This window comes from Meriones unguiculatus, chromosome 1, assembly GCF_030254825.1.
Source record: "Meriones unguiculatus strain TT.TT164.6M chromosome 1, Bangor_MerUng_6.1, whole genome shotgun sequence".
Taxonomy (NCBI): Eukaryota; Metazoa; Chordata; class Mammalia; order Rodentia; family Muridae; genus Meriones; species Meriones unguiculatus.
In genome coordinates this window covers 178,560,660-178,581,331 of record NC_083349.1, presented here as the reverse complement: position 1 = coordinate 178,581,331, position 20,672 = coordinate 178,560,660, and the positions used below count along the sequence as shown (strand labels likewise).

Sequence of the window (20,672 nt, the reverse complement as noted above, 5' to 3'; positions counted from 1 at the left end):
AGGAAGTGTTTTGTTTGCCTCGGCTGGATTTATCCTTGCTATTATTTCACCGTCCAGTCTGTTTCTGACCTTGCTGGAGACCGGGCTTCAAACTCTGATCTGCGTGTGAATCACTTGAGGACTTAGTGATTCTTACTTGGCAGGGCCTGGGCAGGGGCCTGAGGATCTATGTTTCTCACAGGTTTCCAGCGATGTGGGCACTGTATTTTGTGGACCATTCTTTGGGTTGACCGAGATGTTGGTCAATGCCCAGACTAGGCGGAGTGTCCTCTGGGATCATCCTAAAAATTGGGGTGGATAAGAGAAATATGTGGTAGGCTTTCTAAGTCCAGCAGCCCCACAGGAAGAGGGGTGCAAATGCTCGCCAGAGAGGAGGGAGACAGTGCAGAGATGAGCGGTCTCTCGGGAGCATCTTCCTAGCTATGATTCTGCCCTTAAACCCTGCAGTTTTAAGGTTGATATTATGATTGATATATGGGGCTTGCCTATTAGATGTTACTGGAAACTGTTTGAGGTAAGGGTCATATCTTATACTGCATTTCACTCCGAGCTCCTCAGTCAGTGCTAGGCTTGTAGAGGTGCTCACCCGATCCACTTGGCTGGATCCCAGTGTTGGAGCTGCTATGGTATGGAATGACAGCATGGGCTTTGCGGTTGGGTGGCCCTAGCACCTCCATGCACTGTTGTCACACTCCTGAAGTCTCCGTGTGTCTCATGTAGAAAGATGAGGACGGCAGTGCCTGTTGCTGGGGACTGACGGGTGTGTCCCCCCAAAATCCATGTCGATATCCTAACCTGAAAGTGGAGGTACTGGCAGGTGGGGCCTTTAGGGGGTGTGGTTATGTCGCAAGTACGGAGCCTGGTCACCCAAAGGACTTTAAGAGAGAGACTTTTAAGAGAGAGTGTCCTTAAGAGAGAGACCTTAGGAAGCTTGCTTTCTTCCTTTACTGTGTGAAGAGATAAGGAGAAAGCAGCCATGTGCAAGTGGGGGAGAGGCTATTGCCAGAGCCTCAGCATGCTGGCACCGAGACTTTGTGTGCATGCTGCCAGCCTGTGGAACCTTGCTGCAGTGGTTCCCATAAAGATAGCCATATTGTGAGTGTACAAGGGCTAATTGAGATAATGGAGCAAGGAGCCAGCCCAAAGCATGTACCCAAATGCTTCCCCCCCCTTCCCCTCTCCCGTTTCCTTCCACATCCTAAGCGGAGCGTGCCGTGTTAGAATGCTGAACCACTCAGAACTCCACATTCAGCTCTTAGGGCCTGCGATGCTGCTTGGTCCTATACCCTGGTTAGTCCAGGCTGAGCCCAATGATGGTGCTGATGTTCCAAGTGTCCCCTGTCACTCCTGGCCTCCCTTGCCTGTCCTCTTTGTTCTTTTCAAGAGTAGCACTCAGGTGATAGGACCCAGTGTGTCCTGGGCCTGGGGTGGAGGAGCGCTCCTGAGCTGCGATAGTACAGTCCTGAGACTGTGAAGCCTCCTGCCCCACGCCTTCCTTCAAGAGGCCTCTGTGTCTGGCAGGAATCAGCCTTCTCAAAAGGCACCTGGGCACACCCTTGTGCACACTGACATTGGGGTTGGAGCATGCCTGTCAGCCCCAGGGGATGCCTGCATGAGACTTGATGGCGATTCTGTTGTTGACTGTGCCTGTCTGCCTTGGCACTGCCAGCTATGCCACAGACTGGGTGGCTACCCTCTCCCTCATTGCTCTTCCACAGTCACAATCAGAGGTGGCACCTTGGCCATCAGACCCTAAATTCGTTTCCCTTTTTGGGTGGTAGCTTGCCCCCAAGGCTGGCAGCATAAGGGAGGGGGGGAATCAGAGTCAAGTGAGAGTGCAGTATGCAGAGCCAGTGACGTCAGCATCTCCTCAGCTTCGGGCTTCATTTAGAATGAAGTGCCATCAGCCAGGTAATTATCATGATCACATATTTAAAGCGCTTAAATATTTGAAGTCATGTCAAGCAGCTACAGCTCTCTAAATCAGATGCATGGCGGGACTGGGTCCAGGTCCCATGAGACTTCCAGACTTTTAAGGGCCCCAACCTTTCTGCAGGGCTCCTGCCTGAGCAAGCTCCTGGCAGGTCTTCTTCCAGCTGGGCAGCACCCTGCTGGACATGCGAGCGTGTGTGTGCTCCTGTGCATGCCCTCAGCTCTCTGGCTTAGATGCTTCCAGCTTGTGACCGCCCTTGGCAAGCCTTCTGCACCTGCTGCCAGTGGTGTTCAGATAGGATCCCCCCCAAAGCTCTTAACTATTACTGTTTATTAATAAAGATAAATTCTGACATTACAGCCGCACTGATTTGTCCCTTTTATGTAAAGAGAGAAATGAAAATGACATACAGCCTAGGTGAAGAAGGCTGTGCGTGTGTCGGCACAAGCAGGGAGGAGGGGCGGAGGGGCTCTTCCTCTCCTCGCTGCACCGACACTGTGGCTGCTGGCTGGGGAGACACAGATGCGGGTAGAAGGAAGGCATGTCTGGGCAAGGAGGGACTTTGAAAGAACACTTGCTTGCCGAGTGTCTAAAAGGTCACACTGCCAACCTCTTTTGCTTTTGGTAATGGAAGAACTGTGAGCAAGGGGGTGTTGGGGGAGGGGGCAGTGCTTCGGTGAGCCATGTATAAGCTGGAGGTGACTGTACCACCGGCTTTCTGTCTCTTTGAGAAAACGCTCAAGAAAAGCAACTTGAAGGTGCTTCTTTGATCCGTGGTTCAGGGACATGGCTTTGGTCCGTTGCTCTGGGGCCTAGGGGAAATGCATGACATCATGGCAGGGAGCAAACAGTGGAGTAAAGAAAGCTGCGTCCTCCTGGCAGTCAGGAAGGAGAGGAGCTAGGGTCCCAAGATCCCTTTAATGAGCAGCGCTGTGCCACTCTTCCTGGTGAGACACAAACCCGTGTCTGTTTATTCCAGACAAGACACTGAGGATGGAGGGAAAGGGTCCCGCCCCGGTCCAGCTGAGTTTGCTGGGGGACACATGGACAGCAACTCTGTCACCAAAAAGCCCTCCTCGGTATGGGTGACAGCTCATGAAAGCTGCACCCCTGAAGAGTCTGCAGACAGTTCAGCCCTCATTCATCTTTCCAGCAGTTGTTACTGTGGGGCTCTGTGAACCATGGAAGTTTCCAGAACTTCCTGATCCTGTGAGTTTCCAGAGCTTCCCGAGTCCTTGGAGGCTTCCTCCTCCCTCTAGGAGGGAACCCTTCAGTTTGAAGGGAGTGGTTATAGAACAAGTAGGCAGCCAATGACCTAACTTCTTCCCACTAGACTCTGCTTCCCCTCCCAGAGGTTCTTTTACTCCACAAGAGCACTACAAAATGGGGGACCAAGCCTGTAGTATGAGGAGGACCGTTGGGGGACATTCAAAATCTAAGCCATAACAGGGACCAAATGTTCATTTGAACCTTGGTGCCTCCTTAAGCTGTGTAGCATTAGATAGTGGCTGTATCTCTTTGAGTTTTCTCTCTGAAATGAACCCACTGCTGTGTGTGTGTGTGTGTGTGTGTGTGTGTGTGTGTGTGAAAGAGAGAGAGACAGAGAGAGACAGAGACTGAGAGAGGAGCTTGCATTGCCTGAAATGTTGTAAGCCACTTAATAAATGGCAGGAGGGGCCACTGGCATCTTGCATTTCCCAGCACCTTCTCTCTCACTATGCCAGAGCTTGACCCAAGGCTCTCCAGCTGGCAGTAGGAAGAGCCGGGACTGCGTCCCTGCTCTCTGCTCCAGAGCCTCTCCTTTCCATTATGCTTAGTGCTGTCAGTGGGTGGGGGCAGAACCCTCAAATGGCCTCCACTCCCTAGGGGCCCACCTTGGAGAGACCCTGCATGCTCTGTCTGCAGGGCTTGGCCCTGGCCGTTTTTGAAAGGGCATCCAGACCTTCTGTCTGTCAGTTTCCCCTGCCAGAGATGTTGGTGAGAGAGAGCTGCCCCTCTGGGGACACACTTAGAGTTGAATTTGAGGACACTTGGTGCTATTACTGGAAGCCAGAGATCTGAAGGCAGGCGTTTGGGGGACTGAAGGACCAGGAGTGGAATCTGGCTGCAGACACTCATGGCATTTGCTCTGAAGAGCCCCTGGCAGGCTGGTGAGACCGCTTCATGGGAGTTCATCTCCCTCTCCTTTCTGATGCTCTCTGCCCAACACAAGGTACCAATCCAAGAGGGTGATCGTCCAGCCTTTGAGAGGTGCCAGCTTGAGCAACCTTCCATGTCCTACTGCTATGGAAGCAGCAGGATGCCAGCACCCATTCCTCATTCCAGCCACGCTCTGCTTCGATGGTTGGGAGCAATGAGAATGGTGACCAGGCCGGCCAGGGACCTGAGCATCCACGCTTGTTTTCCTGCCTCTTTATCCCCTTCCAAGACAAGGAAGCTGAGGGGGCAGCAGAGAGTGGGGCAACTGTGGCACAGAAATCGCTGAGGAGGTTCTAACCCATGCATTAGAACTTGTGTGGGTTCTAATGGGTAACCTGGCTGTGGAGTCTACACCCAGCCTGTTACAGTTGCTCAGCAGGGGAGGTTCACAGGGACCACCCTTTGAATACGACCAGCTAGCCAGGGTGCACTAAGTCAGCGGTGTCAATTGATAGGCAGAGGTCAAAGGTCGTTTTCCTGCTGATAAAACTGGAGATGTCCCTCCAAGCTTCTGTATGCAGCTGCCCCCTCCACTAAAACCTTTTCATGATTATGCCGTCAATTGGGGTTCAGCCCAAGGCCTGCCTTCTGCTCTCAGAGACTGAACTCTCAGAAGTCACAGCTGCGATGCCCCTGTCCATTCTCTTGTGAGGAAGCCAGCTGGTGGTGTCAGATGTGATCTTTACAGTCGCAGGTGAGCTGTGTGGTGTCAGGACGGTGTCTCACCTCTCTCCTACCTGCTCCTGTGGCCTTGTAATTATAACTCCTAAGGCGTTCATTCTGCTTTATTAAAAAGGGAGCTACCTCAGGGAAGGGAAATCTTGTTGAATTAGTCATGGACAGTTTAGTGTAAATTAATAAAGTTGATGTTTTCCTGTTAGCGATGGAGTGGGAGAACAATGGGGATGCTGAGAGACCAGGAAGAGCCTGAGGTACAAGGGTGGCGACGGGGAGATAGTGAGAGAGGGACACTAAGAGAACTCAGGACAAACATGACCTCTGATTTGCCAGGTTATCTCTGGTGTCCAAAATTGTTTTGTTGTAAGATTTTCCACAAGAGATTCTAGGAAAAAAATATATGTATGTGTACGTGTGTATCTGAGTGTGTGTGTGTCATAAGTGATAATGTACAACCTTGAATTTTTACAAGGTATATGCACCCTGTATCTAGCAACCAGACTGATAAACAGCACCTATTTTCTGTGCTCAGCTCTCCAACTAGTTCACTAGGAACCCGACGGCATCCGCCGTTCTTACCTCTAATGCTGTAGAGAAGTTTTGCCCACATGGAGTTACTCTGTACGTGTCCTTTGTGTCTGGCTCTCTTTTGATCAGTGGGCCTATTTGCGAGAACCATCCAGGTCAAGGCTTGCTCCTGTTTACAGCTTTGGCGTTTCACTGTGTGGCTGCCGCAGGTTTTGACTTTCAGGGTTAATGCTTCCAATGTTTGTAAGCACGCGTTACCCTTGTGTTTCTGGTTAGAAGCCCTTCTCCTGAGAGCCTTCCTCTGACTTCCCTTCCAGGATAGTGTGAGTGTCCTGCTTGTCCTGCATGCTGTCTGTTGCATGGTAGGTTGCAGCTCATGGGTCAGTGTCTGGTGGGGAAGATGCCCCCAGGGCTGGTTGGTTGAGTGTCTACGTAATTGGATATAAAGTACAAGCCACTCCCTTCATATTGTGCCTAGAGCTCATCTCAGCACCAAACAAAAGCAGGGATTGGGGACCCAGGGAGATGGCTCAGTAGCTATTCTGGTTTGCCTTCTATTGCTGTGTTAGAACCTCGAGACCCAAAACAGCTGGGGAGGAGCGGGTTTATTTGGCTTAGACAGCCTAATCGCAATCCATCAACAGGGGATGGCAGGGCAGGAGCCTGGAGAAACGGAAGGAGAAGCCATGGAGCAACACTGCTTACCGGCTTGCTCTCCAGGGCTTGCTCTCCTGTACCACTCAAATCCACCTGCCCAGGGGGAACACCACCCACCGTGAGCTGGGATTACCCACATCAATCAGCAGTCAAGGCCAGTCTGATGGAGGCATTTTTCTCAGTTGGGGTTTCTTTGACAAACAAACAAAGAAACACATACACAAAACCCAGCCAACCAGCACAGTGGGTAAAGTTTGCTGTGCAAGTGTGAGGACCTGAGTTGAATCCTCAGCATGTGTTTTTTAAGCCCTGTTCTGGGGAGGGGAGTGCAGATAGGAGGATAACTGAAGTTTGCCAGCCAGCCAATCTGTCTAATCTGTGTGCGCTAAGTTCAGTCAGAGACCTTGTCTCAAAAATTGAGGTAGAGGGTGACTGGGGAAGACATGGAACGTGTCTTCTGGCTTTTACATGTATGTGCACACTCGTTTGCTTGCACATGTGTACACACATGGGCACACATGCACACAAGTGCTCTTGTGAACACACAAAAGATGGGAAAAGAGAAAAAGAAGGTGGGTCTTGGAAGCCTCAGGCATTGGTTAGAATCTCTTTAGGCTCAAGCTCCAGACTGGTTCTGGGTCATGAGAAGGGGACTAGAGTGAGAGACTGCATGCCCTCTGGCCTGTAGGAACACAGCTTTTTTGTTGGGCTCTGGGACAGGCTGATGCCTAGCCAACTTTACCTGAGCATCACTGGATCCCTCCTGGCGCACATGGTAGTTGGCAATGGGGGAAATGGTGACAAATAGAGGACAAAGGAGGGTACAGGGGGAAAGGAAGAGGAGGCAGAGGGAGAAGGTACCTGCCAACTAACCTCCTGCCCTCTCTCTAGAAGCCAGGCAGGCAGGGAGCACAACTCCCCTTCTCTGTCTGTTGCTGAGACCGCATTGTTTTCACTAGTCAGTGGAAGAGTAGAGGAGGAACTCAAAGCCTGTTGGACATGGTATCAGGGTGCCCTGTAAGAGCAGATACTTTTCCTGGTTCCTGTAGGTAAATCCTATTCACTGGCAAAGCAGCAGGTGCAGCCTCCCTGGCTGTGCCATGAGCCCCATTGACTGCTCAGGGTAGACTGTATTCACACACCTTTTGCTGAGCTTCGTAACAAGTATGCCATGAATCTCCTCCCCCCCAATACATGTCAACCAGGGCCACCTGCCCTCATACAGTGGATCTGGTCCCATGCTGTGTCATCAGAGTCATGGCCTTGCTGGTTCAGAAGCAAAGATGACATATAGGGGAAGCTGAGCCCCTGGGATAATTCTGTCTTGAGTGATCGGAGGCTTACACACTGTGTTCTGCCTTTGAGTTGTGTCAGTGTGTAAAACCCTTCTTTCTCTAGGGTTTCTGGGCTTAAGAACAGCACCTCCTTAACCCCTACTCCCACTAAAGATGGCAGCTAATTCCTGTCTCATTTGCATTTGCTAATCCATCAGCTGTGGAACAGTGACAGGATATGAGGTACTCTTCCCCATTCCAATAAATCCCGACATTCCAATACTCCCTGACAACTCTATGAAGAGGCCCTATTAGTATCCTTACTTCCCCAAACTGTTAAGGAAGGCTCAGGTAAGGTAACTTACGTGGGGTCACACAGCTAGTGGGTGGGTACTGGACTTAGGATTTGTCTCCAGAGTACAGGATTCTTCACCAGCATGCCTGGCCTTCTCTCTCCGTGATAGCTTCTAAGGTGGTATGGCAAGCCAGGGGTAGCATTTTTAGGGGGGAGGGGAGATTAAAATATTTTTGTGCTGTTCCTGATAAAATTTGTATCCAAAATGACCTTTAACCCTGGAGGAGCAGGGAGCAGCTCCTGGGAGAGCTGTCCCAGCGTGTGAAGCTCACAGAAGCGCCACAGGCTGGAAAGCACCATGGATAGAGGAGGAATGGGGCGCATGAGGCTGGCCTGGACCAGCCTGAGTTCGGAGGGGGGATACTCAAGGCTCTGCTCTTTGTCCTTTGTGCCTCTTCCCACATAGCACCGGTGCTGGCAGCATCTCTGGGCTTATTACCTCATTTCCTGTCCTCTTGGGCAGCCATTTTCTGTTCCCTAGTCTGTCCTGGTGCTGTCTCAGGACATGGTCTGGGCACACATGAGAATCCTGGCTACCATTTTTGTTTGCTGTTTCTTCCACATCTACAGCCAATCTCTAGCCCTCATCAAGCCCAGCTTCTTTGAATAGTGCAGATATACACTTGCCTTCCTCTCCACCACTGCTCCCTGATTCCTGTGACCCTCATGTTTCTCCAGGCTGTCCACACCCATCCAGTGCATCTTCTAGACTGTAGACTTGCTCTCTCTAAAATGATCCTCAGATAGCAACCAGAGCTGTCTTTCTATAAGGAATCTTCACTGTGTCACCTTCATATTTAAAACCTTGTCCTTGGAATACAGCTTCTTCCTCTTAGCTTGCAGAAGGCATCACTGGGGATGCAGGCCCTACCTTCTCAGGACGCTGACTGACTCGCCACCTTCAGATCACAAAGGTCCCTGCTTCCTTACCTTTCAGGCCAGCTGTGGACTGGTCCCTCCTTTCACTCCCTCCACCCGTTTCCCTTTGGGTAAATACAAATCATTGTGCAGGTCTCTGTTTAAATATTCTTTCTTCTAAGGAGTCATCTCTGACCCCTCAAGACTGGCTCGAGTACCCCCGACTCAGTGTTGCTATGGCAACCTGTGATAACGCTGTTCACTTTGGATTTGATGGCTACCTGTCTGTTTTTCCCAGCACACATTATCTCTCTTGCACACAGCAGTGTTCCCAGCCCAGTTCAGGCAGGTTTGTGGAAGATAGTTTTGAAGGTCTTCAAGAGTGAGTGCTGTCATGAAAAGAAATAATAATAATAATAATAATGGGACAGTTTGGAGATGGGGATTTCAGAATCCATTCCAGAGCAAGCTCTTGACTTTGCTTAAGTCACTGTTCCTATGAGTGTCACTTGGCTATCTGTGAAGTGGGCAGCCGGTGTTGGGTCTTCAGGCAGCTACGAAGAATGGATTCAGGGATCTGGCTCTTACAACAAGGGTTCACATTTGTGATGCAGGGATCTGGCTCTCAAAGCCAGGCTTCATGGTTGTGTTAGTTAGTTGGTTTTCTCATCAGAGTGATCGAATGGCCAGGAAAACAGCTAAAGGGAAGCCACAACGGGGCCTTCCCTAGTCCCAGCTTTGTATAGCTTTTCTTACCAAATTGCAGAGTTTTCAGATCTTTCTGTTCTGATCTTTTGCTCATAAGTCTCACTGTAATGTGGCTGAAGGTAGCAGGTAGAATGCACTCCACATGCTGTGTGCTGGGCTGTTCTGAAATGCCCTTCTCTGGGTTAACTAACCCATAGGCCTTAGATTCATCTTATCACCACGTCTCAGGACACAGACAAAATGAGGACAAATTCTTGACCAGAATAGAACATGAACAGACTCTAGTCCAGTGCCTGTTGAACCCTCAGTTCCATTTCCTGAAGCCTCATGAGCAGTGGTCACCATCCACATGCCCATCAGCCTGCTGGTCCTCCAGACTCCCACAAGAATCAGGCATCCAGCAGAGCATCCTGGACTTCTCTAGCTCAAATACCTGGACTCCAAATTCTTCCCGAAATTAGTTCCAGGGACCTAAGAACCACATGCTTAGAGAGTTATAGCAGTGACCAGTATGTGTGTGTATGTGTGTGTGTGTGTGTGTGTGTGTGTGTGTGTGTGTGTGTTATTTTGTGATAAAGTCCTTGAGAAAGCAACTTAAAAGAAGAAAATTTTATTTTGGCTCACAGTTTTGGTGGTTTCCACTGACACACTATTCCTGGGCCTTTGGTGAGGCAGAACAGACATGCATGGCAGAGAAGAATTGCCCACTTGATGGTATCCAGGTAAGGGAGAGATAAAAGGGGGCTAGAGGAGATAAGAAGGAACAGAGTCACTGATTTACTTTCTCTAGCCAGGCCGAGCCCCCCAGTAATGCCAATCAACTTATGAATCCATTGTTCAATGCATCCACAAAGTCTGAGCCCCCATTATCTGATCATGTCTCAGTGTTTGAACTTACCTGCTAGGGACCAAACCATCAACATGTGAGCTTTTAGGAGAATGCATCATGCCCAAACCCAGTTAATTCCCCTCAGCTCTCTTGATGGTCCTCTTGCTCCCTCTCTGTACCTCTTCCCTCCAGGATGTGCTGCTAGGCAAAGTATGGCATCCAGCCTCAGCTGTCCTCAGGTAGCCAATGTAGCTGTTGGTTTTCCCGTGTCCAGGAGAACATTGAAATTCTCTGTTTTTTTTTTTTACCTCATCTTGTTTGCTGTCAAGAAAGTTATAGCCAGGAGGCTTCCGATGTCGCCTTTCACTTTGTTGTCACAATGATCAATAGGAAGATGTTAACTGTATGGGCTCCCAGGGCCACCCCCTTTCCGAGTAGAAACAATAATTTCCTGGTAGCCCTGAGCCCTCCAGTGCATGGCCCTTCATTCTGCACCATGGATACTTCCGCTGCATGCTGTTTCCATGCACATGCCTCCAGGTCCAGTCACAGGACACCTACTGCGTGGTAGGCATTGTTTTAGATATCTATAAGATATAGATAAATACTGCTCCGGAGGGCCTTAGCTTTTGGCAAGTGTGTGTAAGAGAAAGCCATATGAAGAAGAGTTGTAAGGAGGCCTATTGAATTAGTATTCTAGGCGAGTCGTGCTGGAGGAGGTGGGGTTGTGGAGGATAAGAAGGATGCTCTTTCAGGGGCCAGGGCAGAGTATGCCATCTGAGCCCAAGAAAAGGCCCTGAGGTGGAAGCACCAAGGCTGTGTGTGCTGCAGGAACCACCTCAAGGCCCTAGGGTTGTACCTGTACTCTGCACACGTCAGACTGTCAGGTTGCAGAATCAAGATGGTGGTGAGTCCCACAGTGTTGTTGGTGATTGACTTGAATGTCCTGAAATTTGTCCATAAGGCCAGTTCCGCCCTGTGGGAAGAGCTGCCAGGTCTGCCCATTGCCTAATTTGCTATCCTTTGACAAAGTACCTAGCTGCCTTAAGTTTCCATCTCTTAGTCTTTGGAGGAGAGGTGACTAGGTTAGATTTCTTTCTAAAATCCATGGTGAGTAGAACCGGGGCTACACATTGTATAAGTGATCAAATGGGTGGGTTTTAGGCCCGCCTAGCCTTTGGGAGCCATCATTGCCTTCTGAGCACTCATGTTGCATAGCTTAACATAAAGGAGGCTGCCTGCCATGGCAGGAAGTCCCAGCTGAGACTTAGATCTTGGGTATCCTTGGTGCCTGTGGTGTTTTGAATGAGAATGGGCCCACATACAATCATATATTTGAATGCTTAGTCCCTGATTAGGGGGTGTAGCCTTGCTAGATGAATGTGTCACTGGGCATAGGATTTGAGGTTTCAAAGCTCAAGTTCCATTCCCAGTTAGTTCTCTCTCTCTCTCTCTCTCTCTCTCTCTCTCTCTCTCTCTCTCTCTCTCTCTGCATTATACTTTTGGATAGATGTGAGCTCTCAGCACCTTCTCTAACACCAAGCCTACCTGACTGCTGCCATGTTCCCCACCATGATAGTTATGGACCCTAACCCTCTGTAACCATGAACTCAAATTAAGTGCTTCCTTTTAGTTAACTTGGTTATAGTGTTTTTATCATGGCAATAGAAAAGTAACTAAGACTGTGCCCAAGTTGACATTGGGACCGCCAGGCTGTATGGAGCTTTGCTGGGTCTTTGGAGGCTCTGGGTCTTTGGACTGGAAGGGTAGTACTACTAGGTGATAGTCTAGAAGTGCCTTTCTTCTGTGATTCTGGAGAGTTCCCATCTGGTGACTGCTGGCTTCTCCTTAGGTCTACATGGAAAAAGGGAAGTGTGGGGAAGTTGTCCTTCCTGTGGTTAATGCATTTCATGCCCGCTGCGTCCCCCTGTGCTCTAGTTCCAGGCAATTACCCTCCTGCAGGGTTTTGTTGCTGAGCACAGCAGGTGGGCCTTGTTTGTAATTCACTTGCACCATTAATGCTGGGTTGGCACCATAAGGGTGACGGATCCATTCAGTGCCCCTAACCCCAGATGTCATTTGATAACGGGGACATTTAAGATGGCTTTGGGGGTCCAACTGCTTCTGCAGTTTAAAACAATGAGAAGCTTCATCCACTGCTCATCACCGGGCACTCACAATCATCTGCTCTGATGGAAAATTTGTATCCAAATACCTCCTCCTGACCATGGTGATTCAGCCCCGTACAGTCCCAGCACCAATGACAGTAACAGCTGTCAAGCTTTGAGCACTTGCTGCTTTCGGCCACAAGACTGAAGCAAGACTCTGAAAGCAACTTACAGATGTCTGATGTTTCCTCTAGCTATGGATGGAGAAATTGAGGCCTGGAGAGGTCACCTGTATGAGCAGTGAAGCCTGGGCTGGTAACCTCTGCCTTGCCTCACCTCCTGCTAAGAATAAGGGAGGACATTTAGTGAGTGGGGGAGGGGACGGGAGAATCTGCAGCTAGTGTCCATGTTATTATTATTATTATTTACTAGCATTACTGTTGAGATGAGCCACTGAGTAGAAAAAGATGAATAGGATTAAAACATCCTCTTTTAAAAATATCTTTTATGTATGTATGTATGTATGTATGTATGCATGCTCATGTGTCTGAGTGTGGTGCTGGTAAGTAGACAAGTGCCATGGTACACATGTAGAGGTCAACCTCAGGTGTCAATCCTTGATTTCCATCTTGTTTACAACAGGAACTCTTGGTGGTGGCACACGCCTTTAATCCTAGCACTCCCGGGGCCAGAGGCATATGGATCTCTGAGTTCAAAGCCAGCCTGATCTCAATACAGATTGAGTTCCAGTATACCCAGGGCTACACAGAGAAACCCTGTCTTAAAAAAGCAAACCAAACCCAAACAAACAAGCAAAAGGGGTACAGCCATCTAGTTTCACATGGCTTTGAAGAGTTCAAACTCAGGTCCTCATGCTTGGAAGAGAAATACTTTACCCACCAAGCTAACTCTCTAGACTAAATCTTGCTATAGGTTTGCTTTTATCAGCTATCCAGTCAATCAACCAACCAACTGATCAATCAATCATACATTTACTGAGCTCCAGCTAGGTGGAAAACATTGTCGTGGGTATTTTATAGAAAGTGAAACCAAAGCATTTAATCCATGCAATGAATCCAGGAGAGGTAGGGAATCAGACATAAATTCTAGAACATAAAGAGTGAAGCATTGGGATGTCTGGAGAAGGGTAGCTAAGAATTAACTGACCACAGAGATCACATTTAGGAAAAGCCTTTCTTTTCTTAAGTCAACTGCAAACCACTAACATATTTCTTACGCGCAGCAGCTTCTCTGATGTCCGAGTGAGTCTGTGAAGTAGATGGGATCATAGTTGATCTGTTTCATAGGAAACTGCTGGGAACTTTTGTTCATAGCCAGTTTTGGGCTCAAACTTCTGACTCCAAAGTCAGGCCTCTTTCCCTCAAAGTCACTCAGCAGTGAAGCTCCAAGTTTATGGCTGGGCCACCTCCAGACCCAGCAGTGCGCTTGATGTCCCACGTCCTGTGGAGGCTGGCTCTGCAGCTGCCTGGGGCTGTGCCTCTCTTGGAGATCCACACAGGCTGTGCTCTTCCTCAGTAACTAGATGCTCAGAAACATTCTTTTCTAGTTTTTGGGAGAAATCCCCTGTACCTGACTTTGGCTTAGATCATATCAGTTCCTTTCAGGCTTTCTTCCATTCCCATTGCCCTCACATTTCTGTGTGCTCTTTCCCAGCATCCCTTCCCTCCATGTACCCCATTCAACCTGTGTACCCTATTCTTGCTTGTTTCTTCAACACTGCCCCTCCCCATCACTCTTAGCCACAGTGGCCCTTTACTGCCCAGAGGAAAATGTCCCAACTTTCTTAATCTCATCCTTTGAGGCCTTGGAGAATCCCAGCTCTCTCAGAATCCTAGACATACATCTTTGGAGGTTCCTTATATATGATGAGTGTCTTTCGGGTTGGTTTGATCTTTATGTTGGTACTTTCTCCATTGCTGTGGCCGAATATCCAGTGAGTAGCAAGGGAGGAAATAGTTTATTTTGGCCCATGGCTGGCAATGCATGGTATTGCATAAGGTTTATGTCTGTGGCAGCAGCAGCTTGAGGCTGCTTGCTTACATAAAGATAGCTTAGGGGGTAGAGAAAGGAGAATTCTGGCTATCAGCTCACTTTCTCCTCTTTCCCTTTGTTGTATTTAGTCTGGGTACCCGGGACATGGAATTGTTCTTCTTACATTCAGAGAACATCTTCACCCCTCAGTTAGTCTTGTCTGGAAAAGCTTTCACTGATATAACCAAGGTGCACCTTGCTAATACACTAGGTATTTCTAAATCTAATCAAGTTGTCAATCAAAATTAACCATGACAGTCACTGTGTAGTCATTTCTTACTTTCCTCAGTGTGTCAACAGGAGGCCTGGCCCACAGCCTGCATCTTCCAAGATTCCTACTCCAGCAGCAATGGCATAGGGATGCCTTTCTACCTCCATCTTCTAGCTCTGCTCTCTGCTTAGTGGCAAAATCTACACTAACAGGAAAGCTGCATCTTTGATATGCTGTTTCTTGAGTTCCCAAGGTCCTTTTGTCTTCAAACAAGGTCATCAGGCTTTCCCAGGAGCTCCTACCATCCTAATGCCTACTAGCATGGAGCAGGGCAGGCAAGGCATGCATGATTACCAGTGCATTGCCCTGGAGCTGCTAGGCCATGCATCTTCAACATGACAGTGCTTTCTGGGTGTGAAACAGTGATTTCTTCCCTGCAGCCAGGATGGGTTCTCAGGGTGTGTGTTCTGTGTGATGATATGGGTATTGAGGAGGATACCGAGTGGTTAGCTTAGGTCATTGTGACCCGGGAAGGGATGGGTCCAAATTGCCAGCTCCTGGGCTTCCAGCCTGCAAAGAGGCTTGCTGTCTCAGTCCAACAGTGAACAGAAGTGACAGGATCTTATGTGATTTCTTCTGTGGCCTGTAGCCAAGAGCTTCTGCCTAGAGAAGCTCCTGGAGAGGCTATCCTCTGCTGACTACGGTGACCCAAGGCTTCTTCTTTCAAGGGACGACTCTCCTTGCATGGAGAGCCTGGGATTTAGCTCACTGAGAACAGAAGCTGGAGTCTTGGAGGATACGCACTGGGACTTCAGGTCTATTGAAGTGGATGGTAGCCATGGTGAGGAAAGGATGCTGGGAATAACAGGTGACAGAGACTCTCAGCTCTGAGTGGCAACTCCACTTCCCTTTGGGCAGCCAGAGCACCTGTACCAAGAAGGAATATTCCAGAGAGGGTAGAAGGGTCCTGGGCAGGCCCAGCATCCCCTAGTGCTTGAGCCTAATGAGCCCAGGTGTGACCAGCCTTACTCTCCTGAGTGAGGTCAGGGGCACAGAGAGCTTGCTAGCCTTAGAGCCAGCCAGGGAGAGAATCATGGCCCTTTGCTTCTTAAATTATTGACCGAGCCCTTTCATCGAAAGGGCAAACCAACCTCTCTCTGTTAAAATGCAAACAGACAAGAACACTGTAGAGTGAAACATAAGGTCCTCCCTCCTACAACTCTCCTGGGTCTTCAAGCCTCTTCCAGGGTTAGTTGTCCAGAGCTACTTTGGACCCTCAGGGAGCCAGTGGTAGACTCTGCCCTAAGTGGATAGCAATTGATGTTGATTAAGATGGGGTAGGTTGGGCTATCCTTGTGCTTCTAGATGATTCCCAGAGGTTGGCGTGTAGAATAAGTATGTCACTCTGAATTTTGAAAGAGCTGCCTGTTACTTTGTGTAAACTTTTATCATAGAAAGTTTTGTTGTTGCTGATGTAGACTCTTATGAGACTCAGGCTGCCCTCATATTCACTATGTACCCAGATATGCTTGAACTTTCGACCTTGCTGCTTCTACTTTCCACATGCTGGGGTTGTAGACATATGCCACTACTCTGTTTTAACTGGTGCTGGGGGATAGAACTTGGGCTTTGTGAATGCTGGGAAAGTTCTCTGTTGACCGAACCATGCACCCGGCCTCTGAACCTTTATTTAGATTTTAGTTTTTCTACTGATGGGAGAGGCAAGGGTTTGGTCCAGTGTTGCTCCAAGGAATATTTGCCCAGATGGCTGCATCTTTGTCTGTGCTTTGTAGGATTTTAAGTAAACTTGGTAGAGCCCAGCTTTCTGAACATGGCATCTTTCTGAACAAGACATCAGAATTGCTTATGCATGTGGTTACAGACAGGAGTGATTTACTGAGGGGTCCACTTGGGGTGATGCAGCCAGGTTGAGGGTGCCCTAGAAGCTCCAGGCCTTGGGACTTCTTCCTTATTGCATTAGATTGTCACCATCTGACCTTGACCTTGGCCATCATTATCTGTGATGATGTAGGATAAAGCCTCTCTGGCTTCCCGGAGTGACAATTTGAGTGTCTGCCATGATGCAGGATATCACTCCAACCTCTTTCAAGGTTGAGCATCCCAGTTCGTTTCAGGCTCTCCAAAGGCCCAGGCAAGAATCTACAGGACAGCCCCCTCTCCCCCCCCACACCAGCAAAGTATCAGGGAGATTCCAACAGAGGAGAGAGGACATCCTTTTCCAGAGGTGGTTACACCCTGCCCTAGAACCCGCTCTCCCTGCACCTCTCCCCTCCGTTCCCCCGAAATGTGTTAGACACACTCCAGCACTGAACCGTTTGCTTTCAAAACTGTGGTGCATGTATTCTCTCCAAGGAGCTCACCTGCCCCAGAGTGCCCCAGTGGCTCAGATAAATGCCAGGAGCAGTTCTTACATTCCAAGTCAGTCCCCCCACCCCCATTCCTGTCGGACTCTGTGGCCCTTTGCGCACCAGCAGCTGGCAATTGGCTCTCTACAGGGGATGTTTGCAGGGGCTAAGCCTTACAAACCTTATCTGAAGGGTGGTGGTGGGTCCAGTGTGAGGCTCACGGGGGCATAGTTTTAGGTGATATAGCTTATCCTAGGCCTAGGAAAGCAGGGATTTGGAGAACGGATTGACTTTATCCTAAGGAGGGAGTCTCAGCATTGATTGTCACAGCAGGTTCACATTCAAGAATCTCTGGGATTTTTCTATTGCAGTGGGCACAGTCATACATGCTTTCTAAAAGCATGGCTGATGCCCGACTGGGGAATGCATGTGCTATTTTCTCTGAGCTGATCTTCCCCTGCCCACTGGTTCTTATCTTTAACCCAATCCTAATAGGCCATCCCATGCTACTATCCCTAGCCAGCTATGCCCCCTTGTCACCGTTTGGAGCTGTAGTTCTCATCAGAGGGTTGTGACCCCTTTGTGAATGGAACGACCCTTTCACAAGGGTCTCATATCAGCTATCCGGAATATTAGATATTTGCATTACTATTCGTAACAGTTTAAAAGTTACAGTTATGAAGTAGCAGTGAAAATAATTATATGGTTGGGGGTCGTCACACCATGAGGAACTGTGTTAAAGGTTCACAGTATCAGGAAGGTTGAGAGCCACTGCTTTAGTGGCCACAGCATCCTCTACAAAAGTTCACACTCGGGAACTGTGCGATCAAATTACAAATGATAGCAGTGATCACAAAGAAATCTCATAGTGCCTTACCTAAGTTTACAGTTTGGTGTCAGGTTTTGTTTTTCTTAGCCATATGCAGCCTGTGGGCAGAAGGCTGGACAGCTTACCCTAGAGTATCCTGTGCTTTCCCTTCACTGTCTACAACGGTGACATGTTCTTCCTGAATGTCAGATTCATGTCACTTAACATACCCCATGATAAGGCCCATGAAGGCAGGGGCTCTGTGCCAGGGCTTGGGACTGCTTGCAGGGAGTAGGCACTTGATAAAAATATTCACAGAGTGGACAAAGTACAAAGCAAATCCACAAGTTAGGTGCTTTGGCCAGTCCAGGGCATGGAAACTGCACCATTTTGCTCCAAAAGGGCTTTATTCATCTCCAAAGCAATTCTTCGTGCATTACCTCATTTGGTCTTCTTCGTAACCCCGAAAGATAGGCAGCGTGAGTGCAATTTTCTTATGTTACAAATTTCTCATCTTACAGTGGGGACAGGTTAAGTGACAAGCCCAAGGTCACACAGATCTTCACCTGCAGTGTGCCGTTTTTTTCTCCTGTGTGTGGCTGAGGTAGAGTGGGGAAGAGGGACCGATTGCTGCAGAGAGAGCTTCTGGGGTTGTGTGGAGGACTGCTGATCCTGCAGGGAGGGAGTCTGTGACTGAAGGAAGAGCGTTCAGGGCGAGGTTGACTTGGAGCTGCATTGTGGAGGTGAAGGCACTGGAGTCATTCCAGTAAGCAAGCCTCAGAGAAAGCATTGCATTGTCAAGATATGTGGATGCAGGCGAGGGCGTCTTGTGCACAGGAGCTGTGGGGAAAGGCTGAATGGGGCCAAAGAGATGAAGAAAGATGACCATGTTTAAGGACTGCATTGTGTCTCAGATCCAGGCAACCACCTTTCCAGAAAGGGGTACAGTCTACTGTAGTCTTGTGGTTCTGGAAACAAATCCCAGAGAAAGCAAACAGTCAGTGTAACGATACACAGCAGCAGCTGAGATAAGAAAGCAGGTGAGGGGTGTTCGTTTAAAGATGCAATAGGAGCCTCAATCTGAAATCTAATTGGGAATAGTTTAGGTGTGTGGGGTAGCGTGGGGTCCAATACTTTATGTTTAATAGTACTTGAGAATTCTGGATGGTTGTCCCTTGTCCTGTGATCTGTTGACTACCAGAAACGTACAGTTACAGTGAGCACGGGACACTTCCAAAGTGAGGCTTGTGTTAGGCAATCTGTCCAGGCATCAATATTCTTCATTTTCTCCTAATGAGTCAGTCCAGGCTCAGCTCTTGGTGGCAATGTCAGATGCCCAGGAACAGCTCTTTTTTTTTGGGGGGGAACTTAATGTTTGAGGAAACAGGGGCTGCAATTTTTCCAGAGGGTACCCCCAGACTCATGTCTTCTGATTCAGTTGTGTAGAAGTCTTGAGGTGTATGCCATGCCTTGTTCTCTAACATCATTGTATAGTGTCCCAGTGTTCCCACCTGTCCTCAAGTATCTACTGCTTGCTAGGTTCTGGGACACAGAGAGAAGGTGGGTAAAAAGAGTAGAGAGTAAATAGGCTCCTGGGTATGATGGCCCAGTTTTTGCCTTTGCTAGTTGCATGACCTTGGCAAGCCACTCAACCCCTCTCTCCTCAGGCTCCATATCTGCAGGTGAGGAGAATGAATGAGTGTGTTTACCTCCCAGGGGTCTTCTGAGAAACAAATGAGTTAAAGAAAATGGTGGGTTTCTTTTTTTTCTTTCTTTTTTTTTTTTTTTTTTTTTTTTTTTTACATAATAAGCATCCATCCATTTTCAATAAATGCTGTGTTATCATGGAATTCCATCCTTTGAACTGCAGGATTTCAGAGCTTAAAAGATCCTTCGAGAACATTTAGCCCAAGTCCTTCATTTTGCAGCATCAGAAACTGATGCTCAAAGAGCTGACTTGCAGAGTTGGTGTGCTCAGGCCCCTGGCCCCCCAGGCAGTCCCTTCCTCAGGGTGCCACCTTACTTGTTACCAAGGAGATGAGATATTTACAAAGTGCTCCACAACTGTGTTAGGGGACAAAATTAAATTCTCCCTCAAGAGGCCGAAGAGTTTGGTAGAGGGGATGGTTTATTCCCTTATGGTGGCTTGCCAAGACCCTAGACCTTCTATCTGAGCAGCTGCGTGCTGCTCGCTCTCCCAGCCAGGGGGAGTGACAGAACAGCAGGGAAGCAAACATCCATTTGTCTTGAGGAGCCTAGAGCGGCAGGAGAAGTAATCAAGATCTTGTTGCCTACAGCTGAGAGAAAACCTGTAATTAATCTGACTGCCCCTCTGATTTTCTTTGTCCTTTTCTCCACCAAACACTGTCTGCTGGCTGTCAGCCTCCTCTCTGTCCCACCCAGGAAAATCACGATTAATGATGTGGTAGTCCCACGAGGACAGGAGAGGATAGTGCAGGGACCGCTGTGAGTGAGAAGAGTTGCCATTCAGCTTGGGTGGGCTGGGGGCCCAGACAGCACGCGCAGCAAGCAACACAGGACTGTGGTGGGCTGTCTTCAGGCTATGCTTGTCCACTCCATCAACTGGCCACTAGCATGAATCAGTAATTGTTTATTGAGCTCCTGTGCGGAACAGGCCCCGTTGCATGTGTGCTAGGTAGATGTATGGCTGGAAGAGATGTTCGCTGCCCTCCATGGCAGTGTTAACTGTCAAGGGAAAGATCTACTTGTTTCTGCAGTCGCTTTGCTGCTTGTGAGCACTGCCCAAAGTTCTGGACGTGCTGCTGTGAGTGAGAGGGATAAATCCCTCGCAGGGTAGGTCTTACACTCAAAATCAAGACATAGACTCGGGCAGTCAGAGATGATTAAAGCTTAGTCATGCCCAAGGAACGCCTCTTCTGACTTGGGGAGGCTGGATGGCCTGGCCATTATAACACCTTCTGGAAAAAGTAGGTCTGCCAGATTTTTGCTGTTAGAAGGCTATATTGGGGCAGGTGCATGGGGAAGCAGAGATGCAGGAGCATCATCTCCCACCAGAATGTTCCACAGTCTTGGGACAGAAAGGCTCTCTGAGAGCAATGTGATGAATGGCACCTCTGAGCCACGTTA

At 48.8% G+C, this 20,672-nt stretch overlaps 1 protein-coding gene across 4 annotated transcripts in view; it reads left to right on the top strand.

Annotated features, from left to right (window-relative positions):
- The window catches only part of Grik4 (glutamate ionotropic receptor kainate type subunit 4), a 426,381-nt gene that overhangs the window by 102,613 nt on the left and 303,096 nt on the right, over positions 1 to 20,672 (top strand). The gene's annotated exons all lie outside the window — the stretch shown is intronic.